Below are 11,332 nucleotides of genomic sequence, written 5' to 3'. Positions count from 1 at the left end.
TATTTTTTAAGATTGTATTTATTTATTCATGAGAGACACTCAAAGAGAGGCAGAGACATAGGCAGAGGGAGAAGCAGGCTCCCTGCAGGGAGCCTGATGTGGAACTCGATGCCAGGATCTTGGGATCATGACCTGAGCCAAAGGCAGATGCTCAACCACTGAGCCACCTGGGTGTCCCTCTTACTTTAATTTTTTACATAAGTATTGGAACCCTTCCATTTACTTGAAGGTTCTTATTACGCATTGCAAAATGCAAGAGAATCACTCCTGTTGGGGGATTAATTCAGCCCTTTAGTTCACCAGTAAGAGGTTGTGGCGCCGTGTGGCCCCAATCACTCGCTTCAGACCTTCTTCTATTGGGTACAGGCAGGTGACTCTTTGTGGCATCACTGTCCAGTCCCTCAGGGTTTTCTCAGGAAGAAGCTTTGGGAAGGGAAAAGAGCCTGTAGGTTAAAGTCAGATTGACTTTGAAGCTCAGCCTTATGATCTGGGCAGTTTGCTTAACAAAGCAACTTGTCCAATGTGACCTTGTTAGTAGATGAAGGAGCTGGCATTTGAATTTAAGGTTCTCTGATGTTAGCCTTGTGCTCAGTTAAGCTTTATGTTCTTGGTGAAGATGCATATGTCACATAGAGTCAGTATAGATGGGTGTAAGTATATATGGGTTTCCTTAGAAAGTTCTGCTTCCTTCCTGAATGCTTTGCAAAATTCTGGCTGCTGCTCGCTTCATAGCAAACTGGCCCCGAGCTGCACAGCTCTGGGCTCTGAGTGCTCTGTGGCTGTGCCCCGTCTGCTGGTCTCATCTGCTGCCCCGAACCCGGGTTCTGCTGCACCCAGGAGAACAACGCAGAGGCGGAGAACTCCCACATTGTAATGCATATGCACATGTCAGGGTCAGGACCAAGGTCTCTCAACCTCTGAAAGACAGGGCTACTTTCTGTCAGTTCCTTCTACCTCCTTATCTTGTTTTATTTAAATTATATCTTAATGATTGAAACTGCTTTTAAAGAATTAGATGCTTTCTTCTCCCTTTCCTCCCCAAGCAAAAATATTCAGCACTCAGGAAATATTTGGGCTGGACTTTGGCTCTCTTGGCTGTACATTGCTACTGCAGGAGCCAGGAGTAACCTCAGTAGGTATCTGCCTCGACTCGGTTGTCAAAAAGAATAGTTGAGTGTTGGCTAGACTACACTTTCTGGGAAGGCGGTGATGGTATCTGGTTTTCCCCTACTGTATACCAAAACATAGCATGGTGTCCGGGTTGTAGATAGCACTCAGTAAATATTTACTGAATGAGTGAAAGAGTTAAAAAAAAAAAAAAAGAAAAGAAAAAAACCTGTGACTTTAGTTTTACAATGGTCTGTATGTTCATTTATTCATTCAGCAAATATTCAGTAACCTGGATACGGTGGATATACATCAGTTTAGGTACTTAGGGATGCATGTACACCTAGAACATTCTGGTGCATTCACTAGAAAACCATATTTTTCAATATTTGACCATGCTGGAATCATTTTAAAGATTTCTCTAAGGTCACGAGGCACCATCTACTTCTTTTAATATATTCTATTTTTTAGAAAAAATTAGATTTATTGAAAAATTGTGTAGATAGTACAGAGGATTCCCATATACCTTACACCAAGTTCTCTGATTATTAGCATCATATATTACTATAGCACATTTGTTACAATTAATGAACCAATATTGATGCATTATTATTAGCCAAAGCCCATACTTCATTGATATTTCCTTAGTTTTTACTTAATATCCTTAGGCTCCTCTTAGCTGTGACCATTTCTCAGAATTTTTGATGATCTTGACCGTTTTGGGGAGTACTGGTAAGGCATTTTGTAGAACATCTCTCAGTTGGACTTTCTCCGATGATTTTCTCATGATTAGGTTGGGATTATAGGCTTTTGGGACTCAGGAAGACTATGGAAGATCATGTCAAGGTACTTGCTATCAAGATCAGTATCACTGTTGATGTTGACCTTAGTAATTTGAATCCAAAATTCATATATTGAAAACCCACTCTTAGGAGGTGGGGCCTTTGGAGGCAGAGCCCACATGAATGGAATTAGTGTCCTTATAAAAGAGACCCAGAACACTAGCTCATCCCTTCTATCATGGGAGGACACATTGAGAAGTTAACAGTCTACAACCCTTCTTAGGGCCTTCACCAGAACCTGACCGTAATGGCACTCTGATCTTATGCTTGTAAGCTTCAGAACTGTGAGAATTAAATTTCTGTTGTTTATAAGCTGCCCAGGATGGTATTTTGTTATAGTAGCCCAAATAGACTAAGACAGAAACCAAGATCTGAGTGTTAGCTGTGCTTACTGCTACTGGGATAGGATTGCTTTTCAGCCTTCTCAGCTGACAAAGCATGGAAATATATGTGTGTGTGGTCATCTGTGTATATACATATATTGATAAATCTTTCCACATGTAAATATCTATATCTTTCTTAATCTAAACATGAGTTTATAATGGCATCTCCAACTCCATTCTATTATCACATGGATCACTCTAGCCTCCTCCTCTCCTTACTTATTGGTAAATTCCCATTCCAACAGTGAGAAACCCGTCTTTCCATCCCCGCCATACATTTTACCTAATTGTACAATTTCAGTATACATGGGTAGCAATATCAGAATGAACACTTAGCCCAATGGGAAACCTCTTATCAACTGGACCACGTTGCTCGCATAGTTTTTTTTTGCTCTAAGTCTTATACACATTTTCAAAGTACCCTAGGTCAGCAACTTCCACCCCATTCCCTACAGTGGGATTGTTTCATACATTTTTAATACAATTAGATTCCATGGTCAGTCTGTGATCCATTCTGTGATTTCCTTACTTCTTATACGATTTCTTAAAATTTGCATACAAAGATATACTGTTAGGGACTCCTGGGTGACTCAGAGGTTGAACATCTGCCTTCAGCTCAGGGTGTGATCCTGGAGTCCCAAGATCGAGTCCCGCATCGGGCTCCCTGCGTGGAGCCTGCTTCTCCCTCTGCCTATGTCTCTGCCTCTCTGTGTCTCTCATGAATAAATAAATAAAATCTTAAAAAAAAAAAAAACCAAAGATATACTGGTAGAATAAAACAAAGTAAAGATAAATAAGCAAAATAATCAACTTATGTGATTTAAAAAACAGTATAAAAGCAACGAGAGCAGAAGGAAGAATGAAATAATGTTAATATTAGAAATTAGCATAACATAAAACCCAGAGGAGGTGGTCCAGGATGGTGGCAGAGGAAGATACTGAAGTCACCTCCTCCCACAGACACACTGAATCAAGAGTTACATATGAAACAATTCCCAGAAAAAGATCTGAAAATTAGCAGAACAGCTCCTTCACAACAAATGATAAAAGAGCCACATCAAGACGGTAAGAGAGGCAGAGAAGCTGTATCACAAAAAAAACAAAACAGAATACCCCACCCCAGTGCTGTGACTAAAATTGGGAGGGATCTCACCTATCTGGAACTTCTGCCTGAGGAGCAAGGGGTTTGTGCCTTAGTTGAGGCCCCTCTACATGCAGGTCCTTCAATGGAGAGACGAGTGCCCAGAATGTCTGGCTCTGAAAAACCAATGGGGCTCACATCCAGTAGACCCAAAGAAAACCAAGGCTATTGGGAACTGAAATCCTTCTCAGAGCCAGAGGGTAGTGTGTTGGGGGATGGGCAAAATGGGTGAAGGGAGCCAAGAGGTAGAAACTTCCAATTATAAAATAAATAAATCATGAGGATGAAATATATTAAAAAGAATAATAATAAATAAACAATTTAGAAGATTTAGAAGACTGAAAAAATTTAGCAGCTTCTGGTTTCTTTGGGAAAAATAAAACGATAAGTTCATGAGAAGCTTTTAAAAAATAAGACCTAAGTAATTTGAAAAATAATAAAGAAAATAAACTATATAGAGAGAGAATATTTAAAACTATAACATAATACTATGAACAACTTTGGAACAGGGAATTTGAAAATTTAATGACAAGTACTAAGGGAAAATATGAGTTAAAATTTTGATTGAAGAGGGAATACGAAAATGGAGTAGAAAACGATTAGTAAATAAATAGAACAAGTAGTCATAAGGCTCCAAAGGATAATAGAACCAGATGGTTCCCAGGTGTGTTTTACCAAATATTCAAGAAACCAATAACCCCTAATATTATACAAATTGTTTCTGGGGATAAGGAGAAAAGGAAAGCTCCTCAATTAATTTTGTGAGGCAAAGATAACTTTTGTAAGAAAACCAGACAACGGCAGTAAGAGAAAGAAAAATTAGAATGCATTCTCATTCTGGAACATGAGAGTATAAATCCAAGACAAATATTTTATGGTTATTATATTCTATACATGCTTTTTGTAAATAACTTCATATCCTCTGTGTATTTACATAAAATACATATAATTTTTTTTGTAAATATATAAAAATCAGATGTACAACAAACCAGATGTTGGCATAAGCTGTATATTTTATCTTGCCCAAAATGCAGATGCAGTAATAATTTTTATTATACACTCTTTAAAAATATTTTTCAATTCTTAGTTTAATCCAGTATAGGTCCCTTGAGAGTAGTTTCATTTTACTTTTTTATGGTCGCTTTGTTTAATCAGAATTTGGAATGAGCATGAAATAGGAATATTAAAGCTATTTGCTCAAGCTCTTGTTAGAGAAGTGTGTTACCCTATATAAAAAGGTAACTGAGGCAAGCTTGAATGACCAAAAATTGAGTTTATTTGGGAACAGTAGAGGAATTGCAGTTTGAGAAATGCAAAGTGCAGTAACCTATAAGGAGGCCATTGAAGATCTTGGGTGAGTTGTATTTATGGGCAAGGAGTGCAAAGAGTGGGAAGTCCAGCCAAGGTCTGGTCATTAAATTCATTAGGTAGAGGATAGCGAGAGATTCTTGTCAGCTGTTCGATGGTCAGGAGATAAGTTTTGGTTTTCTATGGGAAATTGGTCTCTCAGTTCTTAAGTTTCCTTTTCCAGAGTGTGTGCGCAAGGTTCTCCATGTAACATCCTCTGGTTCCATTTTAGATTGAAATCCTTTCACAGGTGGCTTTGCATTTAACTCCCAAGTGACAGAGATGCTGAACCCAGGTGTTGGCTCTCTTTTGTGCCTGTCCTATCAGTCCCCTCCCTGAATGCTCCAAAGGCAGGATACAAAGGAGAAAGCCTCAAGGTGACCTGACTGTGTTTGTCATTTTCATCCAAGGCAGAATTGTTTGGGAGTAATGGTGGAAAGATAAGAGACTTTTCTCCTTCACTATTCCTTCCCCAAACAGGAAATTGATTACTGCTCAAGACACATGCAGAGTGAAGAGTCCTTTGAAAGGACTCCTTCCCTTGCTCTTATTGGATTAAGTGAGTGGGGGGTAGAGGTTTGTGAGGGCGATAGTAAAAGAGAAGCCAGGGGGTGACCTGCTTTTAACCCTACCTCTATGTCACATGGACTCAGGGACAATGTAGAGCGTCAGCTTTAGTTGCCAAATGTCAACTTGATTAGTGTGGATAGAAACACAGATCATCCCAAACAATGTTTAATATAAATGTTAACATAAAAAATCCCTTAAACTGGGCTTCAGAAATGTGTCCTTTGAACTTAACATTGGAATACATTTGTCTGTTTCTTAGAGTTATGTGTGTATTAACCCCTAAGCAATATTCCATATTGTGGGGGTGAACACGCCCACAAATATGCTGATGAGGAGGCAGATGAAGACAAGGTCTGAGAGTGTTTTACTTATGTTAAAGAAAAGTTTATTCTGACATCTGTTAAAAGGGTAAGAGAGATTTTATTCAAGTCAGTTACGGTAGGTCTAGAGAGACCACTGCAGTGGGGTTTTGCAGTAGGGGGAGCTTGATCCAGATATGACAAAGAGAAGTAGGGATTTACAGCCAAATAGGAGGGTGGGGAAGGTGTCTGTGGCTGGAAAAGGACTTTGAGAATATGGTCACTCTGGCTAAACTCACTGAACAGGGTTCTTGCTGAAGACAAGCCAGGATGGTAAGATATTATCTGGGGGGTGGTGAGGGATGAGGAGTTTGGTCAGATATCAAGAGTTATCGGATAACAGAGGTGGGGGGAGTTCTAGCAGAATTCTTGCTAAATTTGGCCTGTGCAGGACCTACCAGGATGGACGCTGAAAGTCCAAACTTTGATGGCTTAGATGACAAGCCTCATGAAAGTTAGGTCAAAGAGAGTCCATTGTCCCTTGTTGGGAGAGAAAGCTCATGGGTCACAATGGACGCAGGAAAGGTAGGTGTTGATTCGGCACTGAATTTGAGTATGGTTTCATTTTTTTTTTAAGATTTTCTTTATTTATTCATGAAGGACAGAGAGAGAAAGAGGCAAGAGACAGGAAAAGCAGGCTTCATGCAAGGAGCCCGATGTGGGACTTGATCCCAGGACTCTGGGATCATGCTCTAAGCCGAAGGCAGATGCTCAACCACTGAGCCACCCAAGCGTCCCAGTATGGTATCATATGTAACTGAGGTAGGTCACCACTGAGTGTTTATTTTTATTTTATTTTTTTTACCACTCTGTGTTTATGCTGAGTCAGGCTTTATACATCTGAAGGCAACGTCTAGGAAGAAGCAATGTTTTATTTCTTTTTTTTTCTTTTTATTTCTTTTTAATTTAAATTCAATTTGCCAACATATAACACCCAGTATTCATCCCATCAAGTGCCCTCCTTAGTGCCCGTCACCCTGTTACCCCATCCCCCCACTGTCCTCCCCTTCTGCAACCATTTATTTGTTTCCCAGAGTTAGGAGGCTCTCATGGTTTGTCTTCCTCTCTAATTTTTTCCTACTCAGTTTCCCTTCCTTTCCTTATGGTTCCTTTCACTATTTCTTATATTCCATATATGAACAAAACCATATAATAATTGTATTTCTCCGATTGACTTATTGACATAGCATAATACCCTCTAGTTCCATCCATGTCGATGTAAATGGTACGTATTTATCCTTTCTGATGGCTGAGTAATATTCCATTGTGTTTATATATATGTATATATATATATATATATATATATATATATATCACATCTGCCTTATTCATTCATCTAGGTTTTTTTAAGATTTTATTTATTTATTCATGAGAGACACAGAGAGATAAAGAGGCACAGACACAGGCAGAGGGAGAAGCAGGCTCCACGCAGGGAGCTTGACGTGGGACTCGATCCTGGGATTCTGGCATCACGCCCTGAGGCAGATGCTTAACCACTGAGCCACCCAGGCATCCCCATTCATCTGTTGAAGGATGTCTTAGCTCTGAAGTGATGTTTAAAAAAAAAAAAGAATGAGATCAAGCTGACATGGAATGAGGACCAAAATATCAAGTTCGATGATAAAAAGCCAGTTACAAAACTGTGTATTTAGTATAACTCCATATTTTATAAAAATGAATAATAATAATGATAATAATTATTTGTTTATGTACCAGGGAAGGAAAAAGCATTGGCATATGAACAGAATTGTTAAAAATGGGGGTTTTTTGGATGAGAAATTAGAGTGAGGGTTCGAGTTTCATGTTATGTGTTTTAGTAACGTTGAAGGGTTTTTTAATACCAAACATTGCCTTAGGAATTAGGAGAAAAATTTTTTTATAATAAATTTATTTTTTATTGGTGTGCAATTTGCCAACATACAGAATAACACCCAGTGCTCATCCCGTCAAGTGACCCCTCAGTGCCCATCAACCCATTCACCCCCACCACCCGCTCTCCTCCCCTTCCACCACCCCTAGTTTGTTTCCCAGAGTTAGGAGTCTTCATGTTCTGTCTCCCTTTCTGATATTTCCTACCCATTTCTTCTCCCTTCCCTTCTATTCCTTTTCACTATTATTTATATTCCCCAAATAAATGAGACCATATAATGTTTGTCCTTCTCCGACTGACTTACTTCACTCAGCATAATACCCTCCAGTTCCATCCACGTTGAAGCAAATGGTGGGTATTTGTCGTTTCTAATGGCTGAGGAAGATTCCATTGTATACATAAACCACATCTTCTTTATCCATTCATCTTTCGATGGACACTGAGGCTCCTTCCACGGTTTGGCTATTGTGGACATTGTTGCTAGAAACATCGGGGTGCAGGTGTCCTGGCGTTTCATTGCATCTGTATCTTTGGGGTAAATCCCCAGCAGTGCAATTGCTGGGTCGTAGGGCAGGTCTATTTTTGACTCTTTGAGGAACCTCCACACAGTTTTCCAGAGTGGCTGCACCAGTTCACATTCCCACCCACAGTGCAGGAGGGTTCCCCTTTCTCCACATCCTCTCCAACATTTGTGGTTTCCTGCCTTGTTAATTTTCCCCATTCTCACTGGTGTGAGGTGGGATCTCATTGTGGTTTTGATTTGTATTTCCCTGATGGCAAGTGATGCAGAGCATTAGGAGAATATATTTTTAAAGCAGGGGAGGAGCAAGAGAAGCAACAGGGCCCTTATCCCTTCTTGGCATTGTCTAGCAAAGAGTGCTACTAGAGAAGCTGCATCAACTAACTTCCTGGCCCCAAAGACCATACCTGAGGCTTGTCATCAACTCCCCCCCTTCCCCACGCAGGGCTGAGTTCACCAGCTTTCTGTCTGGAACTTAGGCAATAGCCATGTGAGCTTCTTCAATGCCAAATACACAGCAAGAATTTGTATGGGAACAAAGATGCAAGAAAGTGTATCAGAAGACTATGAATAGCAAGTACCCAGTGCAAAGCAAATCCTTAGTAGAATGAACAGTCCAATATGCTCTAAAAGTAGATTTGTGCCAGTGAATTCCATAAAAACCAAAAGCAAGGAAAAAGGGTTATCTTTTGAAGCATTGGCTTTATCCATAACCCTGGATTTGACACTGGGCTGGACCCTTTCTTAGCTGTGTGATGTTGGGGAAGCGCCTTAACTTCTCTGACCTTTGCCTTGTTTCTTCATCAGTAAAATGTGGACAATAGCAATATCTGTCTCATAAGGCTGTCGTGTGAATTAATACCACAGTGCCTCAGCTCAGGGCTTCACATATAATGAAGGCCCAGTAAGTGCCTGCCATTAAAAAACAAAAAACAAAAAACTATAACAAAAGAAGGCAAATATGCACAAAGGCAAAACTGAAACAAAACTAAAAGTAACCACAGACAACTGTTTCTATGCTGAAACGCAGAAGCATTAAATAAAGGTTTATTGGCATCATATTACTGACACACATTATATCATATGTAAACATCACAGCAAATTCTGTATAAGAAGGTCTATAAGCAAAAACCAAGCAAGGTTGTTGGTACAAGACATCACTAAAACAGGAAAATTCTACCCAGTAAGAGGAGTTTTGCTTACTTTTTTTAAGTTTACTTTACTTTGTGAATTGCCTCTCTTCTGTCTTTAGCCCTCTGTGTTTATGCCAAAGATAATTTGTTTATAAATGTCTAGGACAAGCTTTAAATATATTTTAACTTTTCCCCATTCTTATCAATCCACTTCTCATGTATTCTATTCTGATGAAATTCTGGTTCACTACTAAGTACTAGAGCTTGCAACCGCACCAAGTGGAAGGAGAAAGATACATGGATTTGGAGCAAGATGTATCCACTTTGTGACATTGAGCCCGTTATGCAATTCCTTTGTTCTTTGGGTTATTTGTCTCTTCAGTGAGACTGCAATCATGTCTTCATCTCAGAGTCATTAGGATTAACTAACTGTATTTCACATGCCTGGCACTCAGTGTGTGCTTAAAGACCGTTTCCTTGCTTTTCCAAAAGGAATCTTAGAGATCATCACTCTTTTCATTTTACAAATGAGAAAGCTCAAGTCCACAGAAGTTAACAAAACAAAACAAAAACCAACCCCACATACCCAAAGTCCCATTTTTAGTACACTTTCCACTGCAGTCCTTTCTCCTATGAGCTTGTTTAACTTCAAGAGAGAAGAGAAAACTCAGTGGAATCAAAAAGTATTCTTTTTAATATAGGTAAGCCACCAAGAGATTTTTAAAGTAGGAGTGAGTTTTATGAAAGGTAATAAGTAGTCTAAGAACTGTCTTAAATCCTCAGAGACATTAAAAACAGAAGTTCTGTTCTTCCAAGATTTCCATAGCAGAGCATAAGTATTCTGTATGCTTTGGCACCAAAAACTCCAGAACTGAGCATTTATCTGCACATTTCAACTCAGGCCTCCCGGAATGCTTGCCTGTGGAATTGGCAGAGGAGCTGGCGTTCAGAATTTAGAGCAGTCAAGTTTGCTCAGTACACAGCTGTATTTGAAGCCCAGCTCTCTGCCATTAGTCCCCCGAACTTGCACAAAACACAAGTAATTTAAATGGAAATGCTGTGATCATACCCTGCTTTCGCATCTTTGTCATCCTTTTCCATACCTGAAGAGATCACCCATGGATAACCCAAGAGAACCGGTTATCATGTACATGATGGAAAAAAAGCAAAGATTCAGCAACCTGTAATTTAGATCTTGGACTCTATTTGAGAGAGAAAGGCAAGCTTTATTCAGCAGGAAGGAGATATTCAATACTACCATGTAAGAATAGCCAGCCAAGAGTCTGTTATTTCTTTAAAAACAGTTGTTAGAATGACATTTTACCAAATAAAACTGGTTCAATTTTATTTGGTTATTTAACAAATGTATGCATACTTGTTTGTCTCTCTCACTTGTCTCATTTGCCTCTTGTCTCAGGTTTAAGATTTTTCTCCATCCAGAAAGAGCAGGACACATAGGATGTCGCTAGGGCTGCTTGTGGCTGCTATGATATGTGGAAACTCAGTCTTTGGAAATGGGCCATGCTTGTGACTACACCAGTTGCTCTTAGCAAATTGCTCATATAGCAAACTAGATCTGTTGTTGTAACTATTACATGGGTAAGCCACAAGCTACTTACTTTGCCATATGGATCTGCAGATGAGCATGAAATGGGTCAGACAAACACAGAGGCCTATGCAATATATCTGCGGCTCTTGAGGGTAGCAGCAAGCTGCTTCTAAAAACTGCTGTTGTTCTGGCTTTGTGGAACTTCTCTAGACTGAACGGCAAAAGCAGCTATTACATTAATCTTATTTAATAGGTCTGACTTCATTCTATAGGAAGGGATGAGACTGAACAGGACTCGATCCCAGGTCTCCAGGATCCCAACTGTGTCTTAATGTACTTGGTTATTTGTTATAACCAATTTTTCTCAGAACCAAAACTTTGCCAGAGTTATAATTAAGGATGGACTTTTGAGTCTTTGTCAAGTATTATCTTAAAACAGCTGCCTATGTGGGCACCTGGGTGGCTCAGTCAGTTAAGTGTCTGACTCTTGGTTTTGGCTCAGGTCATGATC

The sequence above is a fragment of the Canis aureus genome, chromosome 20 (genome assembly GCF_053574225.1).
Source record: "Canis aureus isolate CA01 chromosome 20, VMU_Caureus_v.1.0, whole genome shotgun sequence".
NCBI classification, from domain to species: Eukaryota; Metazoa; Chordata; class Mammalia; order Carnivora; family Canidae; genus Canis; species Canis aureus.
The sequence above is the reverse complement of the archived record's forward strand: the minus strand, read 5'-3'. Positions refer to the sequence as shown.